Here is a 27306-nt window from a genome sequence, read left to right on the forward strand (position 1 = left end):
TTCTGCCAGTCGCTTGATCCTCAGAAACCACTTTCGTAAATATGGGGGACAGTGAACGGTCTCCGTTTATGCGCACATCAAAGGTATCCTTTATCTGATTTGGCCTTACATGAACGTCGCTCGCAGCTTGATGTGGAGGAAGAAATATGCGCACGAATTGCAGGCGCTATGGTCACCACCAGTAATGCAGCTCTGAGCATCGTCCCTGAGACAGGCGTACCAGAAATGAACGTGTTTTTCTTTTTTTTACCCAAGGAGATTTACGCTACATTGGCGATCTGCCGACGTTTGTCGTGCACCAGGAACAGATGACATCACCTACGCGGCCCTTTCCCACCTGAAATAAGCAGCACGTGGTGAGCTGTTCAGTTACTACAATCAGTCTTGGCACGACGGCGTCGATCCTCAACGATGGAATGAACCGCTTGATCACCATTCTAAAATCCGGGAAGTATTCGCTCGACTTATGGTCCCATCGCCCGATTGCACGTCACAGCTAAGTATAGGCAAAGTGATGGAAAGAATTATTCTTGCTTGCCTGGAATAATATCTCGAACGCCTCAACATATTTCCTGCAGAGGCATGGTAGGCTTTCGGCGAAGGCGCTCTTCTGTTGACAACGTCCTCGATCTTGATCATGTGTCACCAAATCGGATGACCAGATGTCCCCAGATCGATGACGTGTCACCAGATCGGATGATCTGCTGACAACGTAATTATTAAATTATATTATGGGGTTTTTACGTGCCAAAACCACTTTCTGATTATGAGGTAGGCCGTAGTGGAGGACTCCGGAAATTTCGACCACCTGGGGTTCTTTAACGTGCACCTAAATCTAAGCACACGGGTGTTTTCGCATTTCGGCCCCATCGAAATGCGGCCGCCGTAGCCGGGATTCGATCCCGCTACCTCGTGCTCAGCAGCCCAACACCATAGCCACTGAGCAACCACGGCGGGTACAACGTAATCATCTAGAAGCAAACAAGCACCTATCAATAGCGCTCTTTCTGGATGTCAAAGGTACATACGTTACCCGTGAAGCCATTCTAAGCCAAGTGGAGGCCGTGAAAGTTGGCGGTTGAGTGTGTGGTGGATACGTTACAGCTTAACTGAGACGCGTTTTTTTTTTTTTTTTTTCGTTTCCTGGAGATTGAGGATGGTCCAAATTAGGAACACTACATCCACCGAGGAGTTGCGCAGGGAGGAGGGTTGAGCCCCATATTATTTAAGCTCGCCATCATAGGACTTACAGAATGCTTACAGTGGACAATTCACCGATCCATACAAGATGATGAAATTTGCATCTGTGCCTCTGCAGTGACTCGACCTCAGGTGTGGGCTAGACTCCAGCGGGCGGCAAACATGGCGGTGTCCGATCTTCGAGCAAAAGACCTGATTGTGTCGACTGAAAACTGCGCATTAATCGCCTTTACAGGGAAGGCAATATCCTCGTATCCGGTTTCTAACAACGGCCAAACTGTGTCTTATGTTAAGACGTACTGCTTCCTTGGCGTCGTCATTGACTGCAGCCTCTCGTGGAGCCCCCACTGCGTCTACTTGAAGAAGAAGCTTTATGGTATTGCTCAGGTGTTGAAATTCCTCTGTCTGAAAACTTGGGGTGTACCATCACATTCCACGTTGCACCTATACAGAGCGCTGTTCCTGGGACTTCAGCGTTACAGTCCGCCACTCTTCTCAAACACATGCAAGAGGAACATTCGCGCTCTGGAGAGCACACAGGGTCAAGATTTATGGACGTATCTGGGTTTAATTACCTCAATGTACCTCAACATCAGCAACAATCGCCGTTACCAGAGATCATCTGCTTCCAACTCACGTAGCCGTCAACTCGCTCAGAGCGCACATTTGCCATCTTTCAAGGATTCGCCATCTTTCAAGCACACATTCGCCGTCATTTCGCTTCCCTGCCGGCACGGCGAGCCCGAGTTGCGTTTTCACGACTGCTGAACGCTCAACACGGCTTACACCATAGGCTTACACACCACCGGTGAAACCTTCATGTCCCCTTTGGTACCTTCAACAGCCTCAACTGCATATTCCAGGAATTACCAAGAAAGCCAATCGTTCGTCAATAGCTTTGAAGCAGATGACACTGCTCTTATTGCACGAATCATACAGACACTGCATGCATATTTATACTGATGGTTCAACCTCGCCTACCAGCTCAGTAGCTGCTGTTGTCATTTGAACAAAGTGGTCACATACATACAGACATGGATGGATGGATGGATGGATGCATGGATGGATGGATGGATGGATGGATACAACTTTCTTGTACGTCCGGCAAGATTTAACGCGACCCGGGCTCAGGTCTCCCACGGGGGAACGTCAAGGCCCTGCCTCAACGCCGGCTCACGGGCTTGCTGGACTACCCACGTCTGGATTCCGAGGTCTGAGCTGCGCATAGCGGCGACCCACCTCGACGACAGGGTCTCCGGAGCAACTGCTATCCTTCCTATAACTACATTGCACTCCCACAGCATGTGTTTGAGTGTTGCTCGTCCTTCCTGGCACAATTTGCACGTGTCGTCCTGATGCTTATCTACACATACCCGCACACACACATACACACACACACACACACAAAAAAAAAAAAAAAAAAAAAAATCCAGGATGTCGCATATAACGACATCTACGGCGGCAAAACTTGCGGCCCTCCGTGCCGCTGTAAACTATGTCATTGACACACACACCGTAGTTCCTTAGTGGCTATGGTGTTGGGCTGCTAAGCACGAGGTCGCGGTATCGAATCCCGGCCACGGCGGCCGCATTTCGATGGGGGCAGAAATGCGAAAACACCCGTGTACTTAGGCTTAGCTGCAGATTATAAAGAACCCCAGGTGGTCGAAATTTCCGGAATCCCCCACTACGGCGTGCCTCATAATCAGAAAGTAGTTTTGGCGCGTAAAACCCCATAATTTAATTTAATTAATGTCAGTGACCAACAAGAAGAGAAATGATTCGTGTTTCGTGACTCAAAAGCAGCTCTTCAAAGAGTCAAATCTGCTCTACGTCAAGGTACATATGAGCAGATGATATCCGCGGACGACATTTGCCTTTGGTTAACCGGATATCAACACAAGCGTTTAGCTCTGATAGCTCGACAGGCATTACTTTTAGTTCAAAGTTACCTTCAAGGTGTTGGGTTGACTCTCTCGGTGGAAAAATCTGGCTTCATCATGTTTCCAGGTAGAGGAAGAAGGTATGCGCGGCTGAAGATAGACCTTGATCAATCTTGCCTTCGACAATTGAAACACAAGCGCTTTTTGGGTGTCATTATTGACTACCGTCTACAGTGGCGACGAGCTGTGGACTCGGTTGTGACATCGATATCTTCGCGTCTCAATGTGATCCGTAGAGTTGCGAGTGAGCAATGGGGAAATCACCCTTCCTCAATGATCAGGTTGCACGATGCACTAGTGACGAGTCGGATAATGTATCAGCTGCCTTTAATTTTCCCCTCGATATCACAGCTGGAACGACTTGAGGTTCTGCACAGAAAGGGCCTGAGAAGGGCTCTTGGCGTTCCGCAGACTGCTCCTAACAAAGCAGTACTTTGTGAATCTCTATCGAGACCTCTTAGCCTAGTCGCTTCACAAAGATTATTGATGCAAATTGGCCGCCTCAAACAGACGGCAGCCGGCCGAGCCCTTCTACAGCGCCTTCGAAAGAGATCTGAGTCCCGAGCGTACTTGGCACTAAATACTCTTGGTTACCTGGGTCTTGACACTAGAGGTCGAACTAAGAGGTTGAAACCACCTTGGTCATTCGCGAGCCTCGATTGTTCGTTGACAATTCCTCACGTACGCGCTAAGCGGAATTCTCCTCTGGCGGCGACGCGTTCGCTGGTACTGGAACATCTTGAGTCTGAATATGCACGTCATCTTCAAATCTTTACTGATGGCTCTGTGGACAAGGTCAAAGGATCTAGTGCAGCTGCTTTTCACATTCCCTCTTTGAAGTATGATTGGTCTGTTCGCTTCACTGCAGTCGTGTCCTCCACAACGGCCGAAAGCGTTGCCATTGAGGCAGCTCTAAAGAAACCACGGTTTTGTACGCCTCAACCTGTTGTTATTCTTACAGATTCAAAATCTGCCCTTCAAAGGTTAGAGCACGGGTTCCCTACTGATGCCTTATGTCTTAGCTCCCTACGCTTGGTGCACAATCTCCATATCAAAGGCTTCTCCATACGTTTCCAATGGGTGCCCTCGCACACAGGTATCATAGGCAACGAGATGGCGGACAGCCTCGCCCATAGAGCGCTGTCTGGGAATCCATTGAGAAGAGTGCCTCAAGACGACAACAGACTCTTCAGAGAAGCAGTGTTGTGCCACCTCAGTTCTTTGTGGAGCTCACCTCACAAGCCATGTGTGATCAAGGGCCTCAAAAGAAACCAAGCCACCTTACTGCTCCGCATTCGCACGGGCTATGCTCGAACCCCTGCGTGGATGTATAAGACTGGCCTGGCGTTATCACCATTATGTTCAACGTGTGGTGTGTGCGGTGACATAGAACATTACCTAATGTGCTGTACTGTGTATAACGCGGAAAGGAAGGTGTTATTCGGGTCCCTCAAGAAGACAGGAGTTCCTCACAGCTCTTTTCCAAGACATTGTTTTCCCGCGCGGGAACCGGTTGTGTAGGAAGGAGGTCTCTCGCCTTTTTTTAAATTACCTACAGGACACAGATTTGGCCTCCACATGGTGAACTGAGGAGTGACCATTTGTATTTTGTGAGGACTGTGTCTGATTATGTGATTTACTTATTTTAAGTGTCGCTACGGTGGAGCAATTGCCGGCAGCAACTGCAAGGCTAATCCCACCAGTAGCCTACAACAACTCAACTCAACTCACTCAGATGATATCATGAAGTAACAGGGAGTAACCATCACTCTTAGGAAAAAGGGGACAACGTCATCTTTCAGTGGCTTCCGGGTCGTTGTGGCATTGTAGGTAACGGCCTCGCTGACAAGGCTGCCCGGTCTGCCCACGGAGGCACTCATACTATTTGAATTCCACTAGCAAGGACTGACGCCGCTAGAGAACTTTGCTTGCTTGCTCGCACAACGACACAAGCTTTCTGGGGCTCTCCGAGCGTATCTAATTGGCGCCTACGTACCCTGGACCCTTTGTTACGGAGTGACGTGCCAACTAGCCTTTCCCGTCGGGATGAAACACTACTCTGCCGCCTAAGGCTTGGAGTGGAATTTACTAACGCGTATTCTTTCCGTTTTGGAATTTATGATACACCAATGTGCGATGCTTTTGGCTCTGTAGAAACCAGTGAACACCTGTTGTGCGCTTGGCCTAAATAAGAAATCAAGCGCAAATCTTTATAGACCACACTAAGCTGACTAAGCTCCAGCACAAAATCTTCTGAAACAAAAATTATTGGAGCCTGGTCACACTCTCTCTTTCTCGCCCTCTTTCTCTCTTTCTATTCCGCTTTCCCTTGCCACCAGTGCAGGATAGCAAACTGAACGCTTGTCTGGTTGACTTCCCTGCTTTTCCTCTTTGTTTTCTCTCTCTCCATGTCTCCCTTATCTGTTGGCTTCACATGCAATGGCAGTAAGACAGCCTGCAAAATCGTTATGTCATTAGCATTAACTATCTGCCTGCATATCACGCAGTCGTCAGCAAAAAGTCGTATAGATAGAACAAATGTTATTCGCTATGTCTCTCACAGAATTTTTTTTTTTTTAGTGCGGATTGGATGCGCTGTGGGAAATTTGTTAAAGTGAAGCATTATTTGATGTTTTCGGGTAACATGTTGTTCCTTTTAGGGACCATTGGCAAGTATACTATAGACCACAGCGCGAAGTTTGACACGTTTTCGCCGAGAAGCGCCTCATTCAACGTAAACTTGCGGCACTCCAACACACCGCAGACACGTAGGAGAGAAACTGATGAGTCCATCGCACACCGGACCGAACTCGCCCTGCGCAGTGTTTCTCAGCGTATACTTTTTTGCGTTCTTAAACCGATACGGTGCCGTTGCGCTGATGCCTCATCACTGCGCGCATCGACGTCGCCCGGCTTCGCGTTTTCGAGCAAGTGGACAGACGCGTTTCGCTGAGCACCGACGCTGCTCAACTTCGCGTTTCAGGCCGAAATGGTCACCGCACTCCTTCTGCGCCTCATCGCCGCCCGACACTCGACGCTGCATGCTTGACTTCGCGCTTACTGGCCAGTTTGCGCTCGCGTTCAGAACCACGCTTCGCTGCGGGTCAGGCACTCCTGCTGCGTTTGGCGCTTCTTCCGAGCCTCTGACGCGTCCGCACTCAGTTATACGCTTCGGCCCCATCCTGTTTGTGTTAGAGCTCGCGTCTGCGCTCGCTGCGTAACTCCCCCGGTTGATCTGGGCTCTATGCCTCGGTTTCAACTATATCCGGTACTGGCTCATCGTGCAAGACAGCAGCCAGGAGCCTCAAAGCGAGCGAAAGAGGAAATGAAGGGAGCCCACCAGCCAACCACCACTACCGCAAGGGTAATTATAGGATAGTTCAAGCTCTGGCTCTTCGTGACCTATCTTACAGCCTACAGACAAATTTGAAGGCTGACCCGTTGCAAAAAGGGATGTCAGAAGTCGGGGAGTGAAATATGTTTATCAAGAGCGGAAGTAGCAACTTTTATACTGGTAAAGAAATTACTTTAAAGAGAAAAATCGGAAAGTGTTGCGAAGAGGCACTCCATATATGCGAAGGCCTAACCAGGAGCTTTCTCGTGCAGAGGGATAAGGATTAAGTTACAGACTTGTGGAAGGTAGAATTGAGAGTGTGTCCGAAATGACGAGTACAGACCAAGCCCATAAAGTATAGAGATCAACAATCAGCGCAGTTGCTATGAGAAAACATCATTTTTCTTTTTCTTTTTTTTTTCTTTGTTGACGCCCAACTGATCGCACAGAAAACGAGCCCAGATTTGCCAAAGGAACTAAGTGCCCCCTCCCACATAAGTTTTCAGAACACGGGGTCCGAGTGAAATCTAAATTTCTTCGCACCCTGGGCACAGGTCCTTCAAGCGAAAGGTACAGTTGGCACTTCTCCATACAATCATCCCATTCCTGACATGCATTATCACACTCTATGCTGAAGTCGCGTGAAAATGTAACCTATTCTCATTTTTCGTACTCCGAAATATTCCAGAAGGCGGCTGTCCACGCTATGCATGGCATCACGTATGAAGGCGGCTCAATGCCTATTGCAACCTCGAACTGTTGGAGCAAATGGAACCCGCAGAATTTTTACAGTTGCGGAGAAAAACACCATCCTCAGAGAGAGAGAGAGAGAGAGAGAGAGAGAGAGAAGAAAGCTATTGCATAAAATAGTATTTTTCGATGGCTGCGTAAAGTTTACGGAGCTGGCTTGCAGCTCCAACCGCAACGCGTCTGCAGGGCCCACGGAAGCATCACGGTTCGCATCATTGCAAGAACTTAGTATGTTGAGGGTGCGTCACACGATGGCAAAATAAACGAACTTAGGGATAAAACAACTGAGTCACATATGTGCCGAAATCCTCGGTATACGTCATTTCTGAGACGTGCCGTTGAGAAGGTGGCTTTGTGTGCTATGAACAATGGCACAAACTTTGGGAACGCGGTATATATATATATATATATATATATATATATATATATATATATATATATATATATATATATTGTGGGAATGGCGCGGTCCCTCAGTCCATGCCAGCAGTCCCCTGTCCTGGCCGGCCGCGCCCAAGAGCGCCCAGCCGACCCTCGAACCACACACCGCTCGCGCTCACGAGTCACGTTGTACTCCACCTGCTCGCTACAATGCCGGAGTTCCTATAATATGTAATATTGCACAATCACTTGCGTATCTATTTCGTTTCATTCGAAAGTATTACGCGATTTCCAAACTGCCGACGAACGTTGCTTTATGTAGCGACTCAAGAACGTACTATTTTTCTGAAAACTTAATCATTTTCGTAGTATCTGTAATGTAATGTAATGTTCGTAATGTCACACGAACAATGATGACTTACAAATAAACAAGTTTTTCAGTGGTACTTTCTATATGTGCTCCTTACTAACACAATTGGCTTTGCAATGGACTACATAATGAAAACAGTAACTTTTAATGTTACGGATGCATTATTTGAAACGTTGCCGTAAACACTACAGCTCATTTGTTTTTCTTTGTTTTTTTTTTCTTTCTTTCTTTGTTCGATTACTTTTGTTTTATTTTTGGACAAGAACGGCACATCGCATTAATCAGCCTCGTTAAGTGCATAGCTCGCTTATTTTACTACATCAGTGCCAAACCATTTCGCAGTCTTGCACTCGTATTGCTACTTGTAATAACATAATTGGTATATCTGAGCTATGTGTTAGCTATATAATATATAAAATTAATTCTCAACTTTTCAATGGTTGGCACAGTTGAAAGACCTTCCCTTTACAATCCAGACACAAGATAATATACTTGAGATAACAATAAAAAAAGTGGTTATGTGCTTTGATGTTTTCACCACTATTTGTGGCAGTTTATTATCGATAAGAAAAAAAAGAAACACTTTGCCTTCATAATCTCGGTTACGCGTCTCCAGCAACTCATTCCAACTAACCTGAACCTGAAAATGCCCTCGCCGATGGCTAAGTATTGCTCTTCCCTGAGGTGTCTGCGAAAACATTATTTTTTACGGAAGAGAACTCGCGTGTGGAGTTGCTTTTCTTATTACTACAACAAGACAATATGATGTGCCGTACCAGTTCGCTAGATAACTCTGGCACGTTAATATGCAACCCTTGAATCTGTACAGATTCAAACGGTCAATATTTTCCCCTTCATTGCACGTTTCGCCACCTGCCTAAAGGGTATTGCGAGGCAGTATGAAAATGCTGTAGGTAAGTGAAACGAAGAAGTTCTTGCGACTTCTGCGACATTTATGCGGACCTGTCCTTGTTTAGATGCCCGTTAAAACATATTTCCTGTAAACAAAACAAAGAAAAACGATTTTAACAGGCTTAGCAAGTATTTAGTATCGAAAAGTGAGCCGCAATGAAGGTGGAGTCACAACAAATGAACTCGGAAGAACCTTTCACTAAGATAACCTTCAGTAAGATCATAGGCGCGGAACAAGGGTGATTCTGAATAAGGAGCTCCCAATTAACATTACTTCGAATGAGCTACCAGATAGCGTGCCTAAGGAAACCACGGTACAAATGTGCTGGTGGGGAGCACCACATAGACTTCATCTAATAGCCTAAAACGCCAAGTTTGCTACGACGCGGCTTGTTCTCATAGCAACCGCGGCGACGGGGCATCAATTCTTGCAGCCGCCAGATGCCGCCATCATACGACGACCAACTTATGACGCGTTCGTGACGTTTACTTGTTCGCGAAAGCTGATCTCTATAGCATGCTGTTGAGCAACAGTTGTGATGCATGACACTTGTGTGGTCTCAAACATGGATGGTCTCAAACCGCTCCGCACGTCACAAGGCAAAATCGAGGATGGCCGATCTGCTGTAGGAAGCGGAAGTCGCGCACGATTCGAGAAAAGCGCTGACGCTTACCACTGCAGATTGTTCTGACTGCTCTGCCTGTGAGAGACGTCATTTCTCAGTGCGCAATATGTGCCACTTTTTTTTTTTTCTCCTCCGGATAAGGCGGAGGAGTCTTAATAACGACCTTGCCGGCTCGGTCGCGGTGCTGACACACGTACGATGCTCAGCGAGGGAGGAGTCGCGGCGGCTTTAATCACCGGGTACGCGCAGCAGCAGAGTTCACCTGAGAAGAGCTGTGGAAGCGAAGGGGTGTGTGTGTGTGCGCACCTTGTCTGCGCGAGCGCTGGGCGCCGCCAAGGCAGCGCGCCAGCTTGCCGCCGAGAATGCAGCACGCGCCCCTGACCGTGGGGCCCGGATGCCCGCGGCGAGCTAATGGCCCGAGCGCCCGAGCCGCGCGGACCCCGCGCTGGGCGGCACCGCGCGCGAGCCATCGGCGTAATCGAGGTCACCGCCGCGCTGCTAATAACAGAGCGCGCCGCGATGGAAGCCTGCCAGTTTGCTCGCGCCGCTTCTTCCAGTGACAAGGCCAGCGAGCAGACGAGCGCTGGCAGGTATATCTGCGCTTCCCCCGGCGGCCACATCCGGCTCTCTTTCGCGGCGATTGTCTGCCCCGGGCTCCCGCCCACGCGTCCCTGGCTCCGAGCTCTTCCGGCAACAAGGCGCGGCTCGCGCCGCCGCCTCATCGGCACGAGCCCCGGCGCGGACACTTCCGTTTTCTTGTTTTCTGCGTTTTGCGGACGCACAAGATGGCGCGGAGGACCGCTGCCAAGCGACCGCCTCCCGGCGTCCTTGTTTTTCCTCCTTTGCGGAAAACGGGCGCGACCTCGCGGCGATGAGGTGCCAGCGGTGATCTCCCGTAAGATGCTTTGCGCGCTTCAAGGAAAACCTCGCTCTCCTCCGGAGAGCTTTACACCACTTTTAGCGTTCCGTAATGATTCCCTCGACTTTGGGCGACGTGCTCTTGCCGTCCCGTATATACGCTGCGCCGACACATGTAATCTGACAACCTTAGTCGGCGGACAATGCCTAGCGCGAGTTGTCTCTCCGAAGCGGAGATACGGCTGCCGCTCCGGTGGCCAAGAAGAGCGCCACCGAGTGAAGAGCCTGGAGACGTCGGATTGCGCCGAAGGTGCCTGTCGGCCGTCGCTGCGAGGCTCCCCTAAAAGCGAGGCCCAGAAATCTCGGCGGCGCGCAGTTGCCGGCGGGGTGCCCGCTGCGGGGTCGCAGGTCCGATCGGCCGCCGTGGATGATGGCTCTTCCCCCGCGGCGCGCCGCTTGAAGCGCGCGCCATGACAACTCTTCGGACGGCAATTAAACGCGCATTTCATCCCAGGCGGATGCGGCAGCGATCCTCGGCGCTGATCCGCCGGGCGAAAGGGCAGCGCAGTCTCCCGCGTGTCCCGCCGCGGGGCGCACGGCCTGCGCGCAGCAACAGAGAAACAGAGCGAACAGAAAACAGAAAAAAGGAAGACAGCGTGAACCGAGGCCGGCGCACCGCTTTCGCATATCCAAAGATCTGCGCAAGTCGGAACTCAATCGAGGCAGGCACATGAGGCCGCGCATTTCGCCAAATGACGGATGCCGATTCCTTCCGCGCTGCCTTCGTACCGTGCAATATGACGGGGCCTGTCCGCAAACAGTGCCCGGCGGAGTGGCGTCAGCGAGCGTTCCGCTCTCTTTTTCGGGCGCGAGCAAATTAGAAGACGGCGAGTTGCCGTGCGAGGCTCCGCGCTCGCAGAATGGTGCCCACCGAGGCACCGCGGGGGCGCCTTGTGACAGCGGTCGGCGGCACGATTCCGAGGGCTGGCCATTGCCGCGACGGGCACGATGCCGCCGGTGGCCGCGCAAAAAGCTCCGGGCGCCGCCGCTGCTCCCCGCAACGAGACCGTAACCGCGTGCGCGTCGTCGTTGGCCAATGCACGCCGCGCGGCTCTGATGAGTCGGTGGCTGCTGCGCGCCTTGACCCACAAAGCGGTGCAAGGAGTGCGTGTCTAAAGCGGGGGACCCCGTGTGGGCTGCCGCCCGAGTCTTGGCGGCTCCTCGCGCGCTTTCGTCGATGTCGGGCGCCAAGTGAAAGCCTTCAATCTCGCCGAGCGACGCTGATGCGGCGTGCTGCTGAGCGCCACGGTCACGCCGCCACCGCATAGCGGGCCCGCGAAAACGCGTGTGGCAAGATACCGCCGCGGGGGAAACGGGAACAATTTGTTATCGTCTAAGCGTAGGTACGAAGCGGCACGCATGTTACTGCAGGCGCTGACGCAAGATTCGCTCGGGGAACATGACTGACTGCGTCGACCGCATTGTGTCTTCGAAGCTGCAATCGTCTGTAACAGGGTGAACACTCTTTTACCGTTGAGAGTGCTCGGCGCACCTTTGCCGATACTGAAACTGCGTCTCTTCTCCTTTTTTGATACCGCTGTATCTCGTATTTTGTGCAGTTTTATCTTAAAGCCCGAAGCTCTCTTTGAAGATTGCAAACCAGAATGTTCCGAAACCCAGTACACTTAAACAGAATAAATTCAACACAATATCCAGACGCGAGCTGCAAGCTCTGCAAACACGAACACGCAGACATGGCACACATCTTATGGAAGTACACACAGATCAGATCAGGACATGTAGAGGACAAAATAGAACCGGACCTTCTCGAGGAGCGATGGCTAAGCGCTCTGACTAGCTCAGAACTAGACGACCAATTATGGGCTATCTAGCGGGCCCGGCCAGCGGTGGAAAGGCTATGCCTCACCGCACATAATGCCCGGGTGGCCTGAGCCCGGGCTGGCAACCTCGCAGGTCCTTTTCCCATTAAAGCTTTTTCCGTCCGTCCGTCTCTTTGCCTCACTTCGGGGTTTCGCATTCCTCGTCATTTCCGCGCCGGATATATTCATATAGACAACTTTGGCCACTCAATAGCAGGTGTGTGCCCGGATGGCACTGGGTATGTGCATGCACCTATAGGTGGGTGCCACTGAGTACGAAGCCATCAGGGGGATTGACCTCTTCTTGGCCAATCCCCCTGAATGAACGAGACACTGTCAAACGAAGAGTACAGAACCCTCAAATGTATTTTATACACGAATCGCGTTTCTCTGTGCCCATACACCTACCTCTCATATGAGAGTTGCATGGACACAGAGAAACACGACCAGCATTCTAGAATTTCCAGGACAAGCGTCATACATTGATCTCGCCATCGTGTCGTGGATAGTTAGCAGCTGCAGGTAACGATCGAGGCCTGACATCGGCTACTGCTGCTATACCTCGCTAACTCAAGCATGTATGCCTTGAGTCATTTAGATTCCAACATTGCGTTGGATCTTCGCGTATTTTTTGTTTTGTCCATCTCTGTAAAATTTGTTATTCTTCCCGGTAACAAGTAGACTGACGAATCCGGTAACGTCGTCAGATGCAGCCCACAACATGACGAGCTGTCAAGTCTCCCAACTCTGTTTTTTCTCCTCCATTCAATATTTCTCGAGGCGATCCGCAAAACGACAATGCGTCTCGTCAAGGAGAGCCCGAGGTAACCGAAAGTTGAAATTGCAACAGAAAGTGCAGAAATATCAGAAAATACACGCGCACCTTTCCGCCAGAACCTGGGTGGCGTACCATATGGTTTCTTAAAGAAGCGCGCCCTTAAGCATGGTTTGAAATGCACCTGGGCCTGCATTCACAAAGTTTTCTTACACTAGAATTGGTCCTACGTAAGAGCAAATTTTACCCAATCCTGATGCTGGAAGGAAGGAAGGAAGGAAGGAAGGAAGGAAGAAAGGAAGGAAGGAAGGAAGGAAGGAAGGAAGGAATACACGGCTAACCTCCCTAGCTAGCCAGTTCTCAGACCGGTTGGCTACCCTGTGCTGGAGAAATTTGGGCGTAAGGGGAATAAAAATAATAGAAAAGAGATATTACAAAAAAAGGAAAGAAGGCAAGAAAGAAAGGGTAGAAAGGAAAGGAGAATACGGCACCGCTTGAAGTCTGTCTACAAGGCCTGCTGGACATATTATTAGGGCTAAGGTGGCCGGCCAATGGCAGGCAGCACTTACGAAAAATTTTTGTGAATATGTCCCCTGGATTTTCTTTCGGTTACTTGTTTCGCAAGACAAAATGAATTGTCATTTTATTCATTTCCTTCGCAGTTATCAAGTGAACTATATGCACGTTCCGCTCCTGGTTTCTTCTTTTTTTTTAATTCCTACGTACCTTGGAGTAAGCTTGTCAGGGTACGTCCGGCACCTGATTACGTGTTTTGCATGACTTCCACGCGACCAACACAAAGAGTAAACGCGACCGTGCTTTCTTTTTTTTCCCCCCTTCCTTCTGTTTTTTTTTTTTTTTCCTCCTCGTCAAATTAGGTCCCAGCGCATGCCGCCGCCTCGCGCTAAGTAAAAAGAAAACCTCTCACGGGAACCGTCCGGGAGCGCAAATCGAATTCGAAAAGCGCCGCCGCCATGTAAACAAACTCGCCCCGGAAAACTAAACGGTTCGCGCGGGCCATTATTCACCGGCGCGCTCTGGGTACCGCGTCGCTGCATGCGGCAACGACTGCCCTGCCGCTGCGGCGTCGTATCCGCAAGGCTATTTGCGCGCGCTCGGCCCGCTCTGCACATTTCTTGGCCGCGAGCGCGTGCACGCGCTCAATGACGCTCGCGCGCCTTTGCGGAGGGGAGTCCATTTTTCACGCCCACACACGGAAGGTGCCGATATAGGCAAGCCTCCGGTTTGCGACACCGAGCGCCGTTGCTTTGTTTTCTTTTATCGTTATTACTTGACGCGGAAGCGGTCTCGGGAAGCCAACGAGCGCGCGCTGGAAACAAAATGACCCTTTCCTGCGCTTCTAGCGAGCAGCGCCCACGGAAGGGTGGCACTCGCTCGCGGTGGAACCTCGCTGAGGCAGCAGCGGAAGCGGGACACGGCTTCGTTAGGAGCTCGCCGCTCAGCCGTGATCGAAATGAATCCGGATGCGCGCGCCCGCGAGGGTAGACGCTGTCGTTGTCTTTATACCGTGGCGAGAGCCCCGAGGAAGAACGGCGCAGAAGGTGGGGGGGGGGGGGGGGGGGGGGGTGCGAAGTGTGGGTGGCAGCGCCCCAGGGAAAAGTGGCCGGAGCGCGCCGCCGGGCAAGCGGCCGCTGTTCCAGCCTCGGCGCCGTTCCCCCCGCGGCGTCGGGTCACGCGGGCGTGTCAGTCAGCCGCGGTGCGTGTCATCGGCGGCGATCGGGCCCCGCCGCTGTCCCTCGGCCATCGACGGCGCGGCAGATACGCCGGGGCATGGCGGGAGGTCCGGTCAGCGGCGCCGCTTGTCAGACACCGTCGGAAAAAACTGCATGGAGAATCGTTTGAGCTTGATAGATGCAGTCATCGCAGTGGCCGGAGGCTCCGGATCGCCAGAAGCCCCCCCCTCGTCTCTCATACCGGGGGAACAGTCATCGCGCGAAATAGACGCTCGCCCGGCCGCGGCTTGTTTTCTCCGGCGCGCTCGGCGGGAGCGAAAGAAGGAAAAAAAAACAATGAAAGTACGTAGAGGAATCTTTCTGCCAAAATCATGCGGATCTCGGAGAGGGACCCAGCTGTCTCTAGCGAGCGTGTTCTGCGCCGAGAGTCGTATATATTGCCCCCGGTCGCTGCCTCCCGCCGAGACCCCAAGATGCGCGAAAGCAGTCTGCTGCCTTCTTTGGCTGTTCAGCCCGCCAGGCCCCCGCTCACCCGTGAGTACCGGGCATGGCGGGCTCCCTTCTTTCTATTGTCCCTTCCTTTCCCTCCTTGTACTGGCTTGATCGGTTTTCTTATAGAAACGCGTTTGATACGGCCAACTATTCCCGGCGCATGAGCGTTTTATTGTTGTACAAGAGGGGTCATAAAAACTGCCACCTTGCTTCGCCGGTGTCACGAGGCAGAACGATGTTCAAAGTCTGTCTGAAGAATAAACGAACAAACCTGCAATAAAGGCTCCTTGCAATCGTTGCCACTTTTCGGCTATATATATTGGCGTGACGCTAATCCAGTATGATTTCATATGCCTCGCCCTGGCATCTACACATCGTAGAGGCCAAGTTTCATTTTTGGCATATATTATGCTGCGTGAAATTGAAGCGATGATGCTATGATATTCCAGTGGCTGCACTGTTGGAAAGTATCACGAATACCCTTGTTGACTTCTTGTACAGCGCGTGGAGCTACAGAATGTTTCGCTACAGTCTTTAAACTATTAAATAATCCTGAAGGAAGATGAGGTCGCAATTAAAACGTTATGCAATCTGGCGTGTATTGTGTTTATCATTATTCTCAGTGTGCCTCTGTTCTGAAAGCTATTTCATACTACCATCACTAATTTGCCAGCTACCCGGCATACTGTTATGTAGTTTTGTATGCATAGTACCACATCGCTTAGGTGCTGCTGACAGTACTAGTTCTATAGGGTCGGCGAGGTTCGTCAAGCAGTCGTTGAGACGGGATGTCTGTTGCCATCCTCGGTTTCTCATTGTGAGAAAAGTGAAATAAATTGATTGATTGAACCTTATGAAGCCAAGGAAAGCATTTATGGGCAATGTGTATATGCAATGTTTTTTTCGTTAGTTGAAATCTATATGCATTACAATCAAAGAAGTTGATATGTTTAATAAAGGAAAAGTCAAATAAAAGAAAGAAATGTTGCAGTTTCGGCTGAAAGGCAAACCATCGGTTCCGATAGCAAATTAGTAGACAGCTATACGAAATAAGGATAGTACTTTTATCGGCAGTACAAACTTGTAAACATAGGCATACTATACTGGCGGACAACTTTCTGTGGCTATGAAGGGAAAGGTACGGGGGCGGAGCTTCTGCACATGTCTTACCGCGCCAAGTATATAGTCCAGCAACGTTTGAAAGTGCTTTTGGTTGCTCGGAACAGATGCTGAATCGACGCATCTTCCACGTGCGACGGTTTCGCGTCTGCCCAGACGCGGAAAGAAAAAGTCAAAATAAATAAACCTTAACGCTCAGTGGTGCGTTCTATCTTATTTAACTATTGCTAATAAGGTGTTTATGTTTCCTCTTCCCCAGACTAAAGTAATGTGGATTAAAATGCGAGACTCTTTTCACAAGTGCTCTCACTTGCGCACGCTTTGCCTCCGTAGCTTTGCGTTCATAGCCACAGAAAGTTGTCTGTGAGTATAACTGAAAAAGCATGGTGTCACGCGCGCACAAGCCTACATGAACACATCTCACTAAATGACCGTGAAAATTTGCTGTCAAAACGCTGCAGTGAGGAAACGCGGCAGCAGCAGTGAGCGAATTGACCTTCGTGCAGCCGCTCGCCTGAACGCGAACTACACCTGGAAAACTCGGGGCAGCGCGGACTCTGTGCCCTCATATGGCTTTGCTTATGGCTTTCCAGCGGCCCGGCCGGGCGCCCACGGCCGCCCGGGTCTTCCAGGGAAGAACCCTCCATCCCTCCCTCCTCCGTCCTCCCTATCCTCCTCCTGAAGCCTTGCGCGTGATAGAAGGCTGCGCGCTTCCTCCCCATTTTCCTCCCTTGCGTGCGCGAGACTGAGCCGCGACCGCCGGCTCGCCCTCGCACACTTTCACTCGCACATACAGCATACGGCGGGCGGCGAGGATTTTATCGCTCGTGGACTTTATACGGAACCTCACAGCGACGCCGACGGCAGAAATGCACCTGGAGTGTCCATATAATTGCTATCGCCATAATACTTGCCGCCGGTGGGAGCCGAACCTAAAACCTCCGCATTGCGCATGTGATGTTCTACTAATTGAGCTACGGCAGTGGTGGCTGTCCTTTCGCTATTCCGGGTTGGGAAATTCCCCCCAGTGGAAGCTCACATGTTCGCGGTTGGTGACGAAATACCGCGGAACAGGATTCTCTATAACGCGACACCATCCACAATTTTCACAGGACCCCGAAACCCTACCCAATGTAGGGACTTTTCGTTCACAGTACATTTGGGTACGCCCCGGAAGCCAATAATTTCGTACCGTGCATCCTTGCATCCATGAATAATTCGTTCAGAGGCCAAACGCAACGACACAATATCAAGGCTACAGCGCCGCGGCTAGCCCCGCTACACGCCAGCAAGAACCGCCTCGTCGACCCGCAGGCTTCATCGACGACAGCCGAGCTCTTGGCGCTAAAAGGTGGGCCCAGACCTGCCCACTGGAGCTTCGGTTGACGCCCGTTAAGTGCCGCACCCATCACTGATTCGCGTCCTGCTCTCGTAAAGTTCCGCGTAGCAGGCCGCCCTTTTCTCCCCCTTGTTGCTTACTCTTCCCGCATGCAGGGTAGTCAACAGGAACTACCTCTGGTTAACCTCCATGTCTTTCTACACATCCTCTCGCGACATCCGGTGTCTGCCCCGCACCTGTGCCGCGCACGGTGCGCCTGCTTCTTCGGCAGTGCACGCCACTGCGCACCGCCAGCTGTGCCTTCAGAAGCTTGGGCCTCGCTGGCCGACTGCGGGAACGCGTTGCTTTTCCCTGTGTTCGTGGCGCGGCTGCTCGGGGAAGCACGCACGCTTCCCTCGCGTCTTTCTTGGAGGAGAGTGGCCTGTAGGCGCGCATCACAATTAACGCTAGGCAGACGACTGCGCAGTATGTGTCGGCGTCCATTTTGCGTATTTGAATACTATATGTTGTTCATCTGCTTAGACGTTTGTTTATTATTATTTTCTTTTTGCAAATTTTGAGTCTGTTTTGTTCATTTATGTTTGTTTTGTTTTCCACCGACAGATGATAGAGTTACGACTTCCGCAGCCTATCCTCTTCGCATCCTTGTTTTTGAATAATAAAACCAACCAACCAAACTTTTGGGTCTCGAACACGCCTATAAAATCAGGCGCGTGCCGGCTCATGCACCGCTTTTCCGGCGACCGGACATCAAACCTCCCCCCATTGTGGGCGCCTTTCGTTTGATTGACGCATACGAATGCTTCCTATGCCGTGTGATCCCCTTCATTCCACCTCCGTGAAATGGTCTGTAATCATTATATGGCGTTCCCTTTTTCCAACTTCTCGTAACCCGGAGGGAAAGTCGAATCAGAACGGTTGCTATCTTTATCGAATCATTACATTGAGCCCCCCACTCCTGGCTCAACTGCCTGCTTCTCGTTTTTTAAGCCCCCGGTCTCATTCAGAAAAACAGACAATAGGCTTGTTTGGTAACGGTGCACTCTCTCGCACGACGGACGTGGCCGCCGTGAGATGAACCGAGCAAACTTCCGCACAGCGCGTCCCTCTCCTCCTGCTCGGGATGCTGCGTATACGGGAGGGCGTGCCGGCGAGAGCGCATCAGCTGACAGGGGGCACGACGCGAGACCGCGAAACGTGCCGCGTCAGGCCGTCCGCCGAATAGGGCTCTTCACGCTGGTTGCCAACAGCTGACGTGCATTACAGGTATATCGAGCGGGCCGGCGAGAGAGCACATAATAGTATTACGCTCACGACGCTCGGGTGCCCCGAGGCTTTCGCTCGGCGGTTCACTCGCTGGCGCATATACTGGGCCGCGAAGCGTGTCAGCCGCCGAAAAAGCGCGCCCCTCAAGGCTTCCAGCCTGGAAACGTTCGGAATTTGACGAAGGCTACTTAAGACGTGAGCGCGCACATCGCGCCGGTGTGGCGGCCTCCGGGGTCCCGAGCCGTGCGCGAATGGACGCGCCTGCATACGCGAAACGTGACTCGACCCGTGCGCGCGCTTCCCGAATAAACTCCCCTCGTCGCGTGCGCCGGCGACGCCGCCGTAGCTTGACGCGTTGCCGGAGCTCGCTGAAATCGCCGGCGCTCGAGCGGCTGCCCTTTGACGCGACGCGCGCTCTTGCTCTTTGCTCGCGCATGTACTGCTGCGGCAGGCCCAGTCGTCGGGAAACGACTTCCTCGTATCTGGCATCGCATCATTTCATTGACTGAACGTCGTGTGGTGCGCCTGCTACAGACGCTTTTTTTGCGTACATACTAAACCTGGCGATGGATGCGTTCGGAGAGCGCATCCATCGTCAGATAAGATTGGTAGCCGGAAAACACAGATAAATAAAACACCTCGTTTCAAATCGTGTATTGAAAGCAGCAAAGAGACGGTATGTGAGGACTTTTTTTGTGCAGCTTTCAAGACACGACTTCGCACCAACTAGCTCTGTTTCAAAACTATTCTCTTTTGTAAATGCAAACACACCGCTGAGAATTCACGAAGTCTTTCGGTGTTGGAATCAGGGGCCCAGAACGCTTCAGTGCATCGCTGGTGCTCAAGTGAAGATGTGAAGTAAGTCATTTCTAAACTTCCGGTGAATTCACTGGCGTTCCACTTAAGATTATCCGAAAGGCCTCCTTTATGCACTGCGGCATAAAACTACATAGAACGCGAATGTATTCCGCTGCAGCAAATTTTAGAAACAAATATCTCGAAACTTGTGCATGGTAGTCTAAAGGACTCCTACTATATGTCGGTCACTGGTGCGGGAACGTTTGGAACTAACATACAAGAATCACCTGCAAGCTTACACAGATGGCCCGTCGGCATATAGATAGTTGTGCTGCTGCATTTTGGATTTCGACCGTCGGCTTCAGCTGGGCTGTATGACGACAACCTGCTTCCAGCGAAGGCCACAAAGGCAGCCGCTATAAATGCTGCACTGAGGAAACAGAAGAGATGCACTGCCCAGAACATGGTCATTCTTGTCGACTCAAAATGCGCTCTTCTTCAGTTGTCGCGCGGTTTGCCATCAAACAAGTTCAGTCGACAATCTCTAAACCTTTTAAGAGAACTCAAAAAAATAAAGGGGGAATTTACAGTCAAATTTCAATGGATACCTTCCCATGTTGGCCTTTCCGTAAGTGAAAAATGTTGACTCTACCGCACGTGTAGCGTTACCAAACTCCTCAAAAGAGAAACCACTTAAAACTTTCCAACTAACAAAGAATGCCACTCGCCGTTATCTTCCAAAACTTTGGATGCCGCCGCATGAGCCCTGCGTGGTCGAGACTAACGCGCTCGGAGGCCACACTACTTTCTTTTGCGTCACAACGGGTTGGGCGTGTACACGGCAGCTTCGGCATTTAAGACTGGGAGCACGTCTTCCCCTCTCTGTGGAAACTGTGGAGAGATGGGTGACGCGAAGCCCTTCAAGTGGTCTTGCCAGCGTTGCACTGTGGAAGGAAACATTACATTTTTGGGGCCACGGGAGGAAGAAGTTTCTCTGATACGATTGCGCACAACGTACGTCTGGTGTTTCCAGAAAGTCACCAGATCATCCTATAAGAAAAGGTACTACGCCTTCTTGCGTTTCTTAGGGGCGGACATGTGGTGACAAACTGTATATCCAGAAATAGGCGCTACACCTGGCGCATGCAATTGCCAGCCTCGTCTCCCAGGCTAAAACCGCCTGTAACACCAGCACCACCACTTTCATACTAAATTAACAGGTCATATGAGACCTGACCGGTCTGAATATCGATATTGCAACACATGTCATAAGGTAAATAACTTATAACTATTTAATTAGTTGAACTTATAAATTTCTAAGTAAATATCGCACAATTCCTGATGTCCATCGACACGAATAATTTGTCGCCGGAAACATGTCTTCTATATGAACCATACTACACTATTCTTAAAGACAATTCAAACACTCAGTAACACCGAAAGGCACGGAATGTGAACTCGCTGTCACGTATAGTTGTCCTAGGACTTTGGGAAACATTACCGTTTTTGAAACCCAATCAACATACATTGAAATCTTCAAAGCTATCTGGTTTATGTGTCTGTTTGCCTCTCAAAGTAGTGTTTTGCTCCAGAAAGACAACGCGGCCGTATCTCTGGCTACCTCTGCGCGCGCGCGCGTGTGTGTGTGTGTGTGTGTGTGTGTGTGTGTGCGTGTGCGTGCGCGCGCGCGTGTGTGTGTGTGTGTGTGTGTGCGTGTGCGTGCGCGCGCGCGTGCGTGTGCGTGTGTGTGCGTGTGCGTGTGCGTGTGCGTGTGCGTGTGCGTGTGTGTGTGTGTGTGTGTGTGTGTGTGTGTGTGTGTGTGTGTGTGTGTGTGTGTGTGTGTGTGTGTGTTAGGACGCTTTGTGTGTGGCATGAACTTGAACTGAACCGTTAACGAATTCACGAGGAAGAAGAGAGCTGCTCACCCCCACTCACGGTCTCTATCGTAGATGAGAAACACACAAACGGAACCGAGTTTTCGGCACCACTGCACATCTGTCGGGGCAGCTCAGGAACACATCGTGGCGATAAACCCCGTTTCCATGGTTCGTTGCTCAACACGCACGTGCCAACTTGAGCTGAAATTACACCCACGTATACCTTGGCGTCTTTCAGTCATCTTGCAGCCATTATTCTATTATTAGGCCTCTGATTCCTCACTGAGAAGATTGGTCGGCGGACGACCTTCATGCTCGCGGAACTATAGATGCCGGAGTCATTGCCAGGTTGCATTTGTGTGAGACCGGGATTTCGAAAGGCCAAAACAGCGTGGGCCTGCGGTGACCGAGACAGAGCGGTGGACGAGCTCGTGAGCCACGTGACCGTGGCTCGGAGAAAAGTCTTGCCAGGGCAGTGCGGCGATGGAGCAGGAAGGGAACGGCTCAATGCGAGCAGCCGCGAGAGGACCTGTGACAAGTGCGCAGATCGGGCAAGTTCGTTAGCATCTCTGCCCCGGAGGCGAGCACAGGGGACACAACCTCGCCATGGGAAACGGCGGGATGTCCGCGCCCGTGAAGTGTTGCAAACAAAGGTTGGCCGGCCCATGTTCTCACATGGAACCGTTCGGGGTGTCCGTTGTTCGCGAGTAATTGACCGTGCGGACCCCGTCTCGTGTTTCGCCTCTCGCGGCTAAGAATAATGCTCACCATTACGGGGCCTTGTTAAACCGCAAGAGTCTGAGGATAATTCCGGACCAAAAAAGATGGCGAGACCTTGAATATAAAATGCTTACGGCGGTGATGAAAGTGCCCGGGCTGCCACGGAGGAAAGCGGCGCCAAGCGGCGTCCGAGCCAAACGTGGCAATTGCGCGCCGATTTGCGGCGCAATTACAAGGCTGCCCCGCCGGATGAAGCGATTAACGCGATTTACGCCTGCGTTCTTCTGGACCGAATCTTAAACAGATCTGTCGGCGATCCGCGAGCGGCTGACACTAAAACGCGGCTTCTATAAGCGGGCCTTGGTGCGGGCGCCCAATGATGCGGACTGCGCGCCAGTGACGTCGAGGGGGGGGGGGGGGGGGGGGGAGGCGCGCGTGCGTGCCCGCTGCCAGCAGCGGCAGCCAGCGCGGCGTCGGACGAGCGAGCTCCCACTTTGGTATTGAAATCGACGCGGTCTTTTTCGCGTGGCTCTCTCCTCTGCGCGGAGCCAAGGCTGAACACCCGAATCGAATGGGGGCCCGAGGACGCGCGTGCGAAGGACTCGCGCGAAGAAATCGCTCGATAGCCGAGACAAAAGCACGACTCTATTTCCGGTTGCACGACCGCGCGGTTAATTAAGACGACCGGGCGTTCCGCGGCCATTACCGATTCATCGCTCCGTCATGCGTGCCCTAGTACGGCGGCCTTTGTGATTCGTGGCTCTTTGTCTGCGTGCTCTTCTCGGCGGCGCAAGACGGGCCAATCCTGGGAACGCCGGCCGATCATTTTCCGTCTCTTCATCTCTCCTTTTCCGCGGGTGCCGTAAATAGCCAAATCCGAGAAGAGGACGCGGATGCCCTCCTCGGGTGCTCGACCCTCTCCTTCCGCGCTGCTGGCACGAGCGCCGCACGGAAATGGTTGCACAAGAGCGTCTTGCATCAGTGGTGCACTTCGATAAAACTGAGCGGCCAGCGCCACATTTCTTGTCTTTTTTTCCCCTTCCTCTGCACGGCAGCCGCGAGGACACCCCGGGGATGAGCGCACGCCTTGGCGGCGTTCCCAGGCGTCCTTTGTCGCACGTGTTTAGCAAAGCATAACAACACCGTTTTTCATCCTTCCTGTTCCTGCCTTGCCCCCTACTACCCCCTCCCTCTTGTGTCTTTCTTTCACTACAGATAGGAAAACAACCTGAGGAAGATCTCTATCAGCATTTGTTGCGCAAAACAAGTATACGCACTATGCAGTATCCGTAAAGAGCAACACGGGAAACGGATGAACGGTGGAGCCGCAACTGTTTGCTTCTGTTCGCGGCTGACAATCGGTAAACTGCCTCGGCGAAATTCTGAAGCTATCCTTTGTTCCTGGAAGGTCACTGATGTGTGCACAGTAATGCCCGGTCCTTGTTTCGGGGGCACTCCGTCTGCTTGGTTCTTTCACCATGGCAAACAGTACGCAGAACCAGGATTTTTCGTAAGCTGCCCACTCATTGAGGCCGTCCCACCTTATAACATCGACGTGATTTTGACGCGGAGATTTTACGTTGCTTCCGTCTTCCATCTCAGTCGCCTGTAGTATAGCTAGCGGCCGCAGAGTTAATAAAACCAGAATTCGACTGCACTGCGTTTTGCGTGTGACAACAGTTAAGCGCTCGAAACTGGGTTTGTTTTGTCCTTCCTTACATTTTCGTCGTATACTCATTGTTAGCGTGTCATTGTCGTCAGGCCGTTTCCTCATGCTCAGCTTACCGTCATCACACGGCAAAGAAAAATAAAGCCTCACCGGCCAACGCCAATGGAGATCGAAGTGCATCGCGTCCCTGCGGCATTGCGCAGTTGCGATTCGGACCCACGTAGCTATAGAAATTAAATTATGGGGTTTTACGTGCCAAAACCACTTTCTGATTATGAGGCACGTCGTAGTGAAGGGCTCCGGAAATTTCGACCACCTGGGGTTCTTTAACGTGCACCTATATCTAAGTACACGGGTGTTTTCGCATTTCGCCCCCATCGAAATGCGGCCGCCATGGCCGGGATTCCATCCCGCGACCATGTGCTCAGCAGCCTAACACCATAGCCACTGAGCAACCACGGCGGGTTCACGTAGCTATAAGGCGCAACAGAAGTGTCTGGTAAACCTGTGGGGACGCTCGACCCTCACGCGTCCCCTGATGTTGTTTTCTCCGCATGGCTCTCGCGTCTCCTGAACTCCGACTTCTCCCCGTATCAAGCGGCGGCGGCGGTCGGTGTGGTTGCGGCATATTACGAGAGATGTCACGAGTGTTGCGCCGCTAACGCCACCTAACGGCGGGGCTACCCGGGCACGACAGGGACATACAGGGAGTCGACCCTTCCTCTTGGGGGTCGGCAAGCGGCGGGGGCGTTCCGCGCTTGCGCCGATCCATGCTTCGCGGGACCGTCCTGGGAAAGACTAGAGCACGACGCCGGAACGCACAAACACGATCGTTCGAACGCACCACCGTTCGCGTGACCGTACATGCGAACGATTAGGCGTTGGTGTCTAGCATGCGGACGAACATATTCGCTCGCTATCCGGTCGTGGTGAGTCGGACTTCTTCGATTTGTCGCGCGCCCATCGGCATGTTCTATCGGTAATAATTCGGCTAGCTATAGATTGGTGTATAACGCCCTTGTGATTGTCTGCACTACTGTGCTGTCGTTCCTTTGTCCCAACGGCACGTGTGAGACGCCCACAATCTGTGCTGGGTTTTGTGTGCTACGCAGATGCTGAGAGCGGTGGCGACTCTCCACGCATTATCGCGGAATTCCACAGCAGGCAACACTGTAGTGGAGGATCGAAGACGACGTTGCGCCCTCATCGCAAAGAAGTTGAAGTCGTTCTTGACAAGTCGGCGGTGTCGCTGCAAGAACATGGATGCTGCGGTAGCAGGAAATGGCTTCAGGGCCGGAGGAACCACTGAAATCTGGCGATTCTCTCGTCCATACTTCTCGTACTCGCCCTACACGTAGACAGGCTGCATGTTTGTAAACAAACGGGAATAGTTCATACAGAGGGAGCGGCTGGAACACTGTATACGTTGACGTTTTTCCCTTTTTCTTCGTTCACCGCCTTGAATAAGAATCATTACAAACCAACTATCGAAAACTTGACCACGTCTATCAAGAATGACTTCCGAAAAATAAAATCTCTCAAAAGTTTACAAAAAAAAAAATACACGTTTGTAAGCGTTACTTGCGCAATATTTTCACAAAATATTTTGAGCATAAAGAAAATGTAGTGCCCGTGAGGGCCATTTGAATTTCCTGAAACGGTGGAAAACCCGGTGCAAAAAAAAAAAAAATTTTTTAGTTGCACGAGCATCGAGCGACACTCTTGTTACTTACGCAGCACTTCCGGTTCGTCTCCCGAGACAAGCGTGGAACAAATTCAAAATAGATCAGAAAAATAGAAAAAATATAGTACAGTACAAAATTCATGGGTTCGATTATAGATATGATATCACAGCATAAAATTACAAGTTGAGTTACTGAATTATTTGAAATAATTATAATTAATTAGAAATCCCTGAGACGACCAGGGACGAAATTCAAAATAAATCATTAAAAAATTATAAAAAATTGTACAGTACAGAATTCATTAGTTTCATTACATATATGATATCAGAGCATAAGTTTAGTTACAAGGTGAGTCACTGAAGTGTCTCGAATAATTACAATTAATTAGAAATCACTGATTACCGCACACCAAAGCACGGAAGCGTAGACTTTAGAGACCCGCCACGTGAGCACGACTTTGACGAAATTCCTGGAAACCCGAAAGTAGAAAGCGGAAGTCATGACGTCACAAATGACGTCACACACAAGAAGGTGGCATATTTTGGAAGTGTCTAGAGTAATTAGAATTAATTAGAAATCACTGATTACCGCGCACCAAAGCACAGAATCGTAGAAATCACCGGCTAATTAATGGAAAACATTCGCCTCCGAGTTCGGCTCATGCGTTGCGTTCGCCTAAAGGTAACCTGAAGAACACCAACGCCGAGGTCCGAGTGCCACTAAGAGACACCTAAGTCGAAGATTCGGGTCACCTACCATTTCTTTTCTTTCCAAAAATATACAGTATCGCGCATTCTTTCAAACTTTGAATTCTTGCGTTGCCTGAATGAACATTGTGCTTTTATTATAAAACAGTATTACAAAAAGATGTTTTTCAATCCTTAGCGCTGAGGTAAAAATGCGCAAATTATGGTGATTTGGGGGAAATTTTAAACAAAGAACCGTTGCGGGTGGAAACCAGAAATTATTTATGTAGAACTGTCCCTAAAATGTACTTTCTTCTAAAATCTTATTTTCGCCAATGTGCTGCACACAGGCTCTAAGATAAAAAGGAAAAGCCTTACTTTGGCAAAAGCGCTATTTCGGCTTATGCTTAGACGTTGGTAACACACTAAGATGGTCCATGCGAAAATACGCAGAAAAATGGATATTACTGAGAAGCATAACTTTCGCCGCGGGAATGTTATTCGAAGCAGTTTACGCTTGCACCGAGAAAAACAGTTTTGAATTTCAGTCCCACGATTGAAATATTTTGTTCGCGCTTCGACTTCACCTCATAGCATGTTGGTTGGAAACACAAACCAAATGAACTTTCTGCGTACGAAAAAAAAAAAAAAAAAAGGTGGTGTATCTTTAGCATACGTTTTTCGGTCCTTATTTTCGTACAGTTTTCTTTGCATATTATACAGCATATAAGCGCGATCACAAACACAGTTAAAGTATAACAATATTAAGTACCACAATGCACCTAATAAAAAGGAGCTGTATTGGCCTTGTGCTGCGCATCCCAACAAAAACTTTATTGACTACTGTCTATCTGGCCCCAATTAGCTGGAAGTATATGTATACATTAAATATATGTATATAACGTAATTTGCGAAATATGCTCACTAAAGCC

The 27306-nt window shown here is 50.7% G+C and overlaps 1 long non-coding RNA gene across 1 annotated transcript in view; it reads left to right on the forward strand.

The window, feature by feature from the left end:
* Window positions 1-25408, forward strand: part of LOC140215222 (uncharacterized) — a 53240-nt gene extending 27832 nt beyond the window's left edge. Inside the window, exon 2 of the long non-coding RNA XR_011892161.1 lies at window positions 25116-25408. This is a non-coding gene — a long non-coding RNA (uncharacterized lncRNA). The remainder of the gene's footprint in view (window positions 1-25115) is intronic.
* The last annotated feature ends 1898 nt before the right edge of the window (window positions 25409-27306 follow it).

Source organism: Dermacentor andersoni, chromosome 1 (genome assembly GCF_023375885.2).
Source record: "Dermacentor andersoni chromosome 1, qqDerAnde1_hic_scaffold, whole genome shotgun sequence".
Lineage (NCBI taxonomy): Eukaryota > Metazoa > Arthropoda > Arachnida > Ixodida > Ixodidae > Dermacentor > Dermacentor andersoni.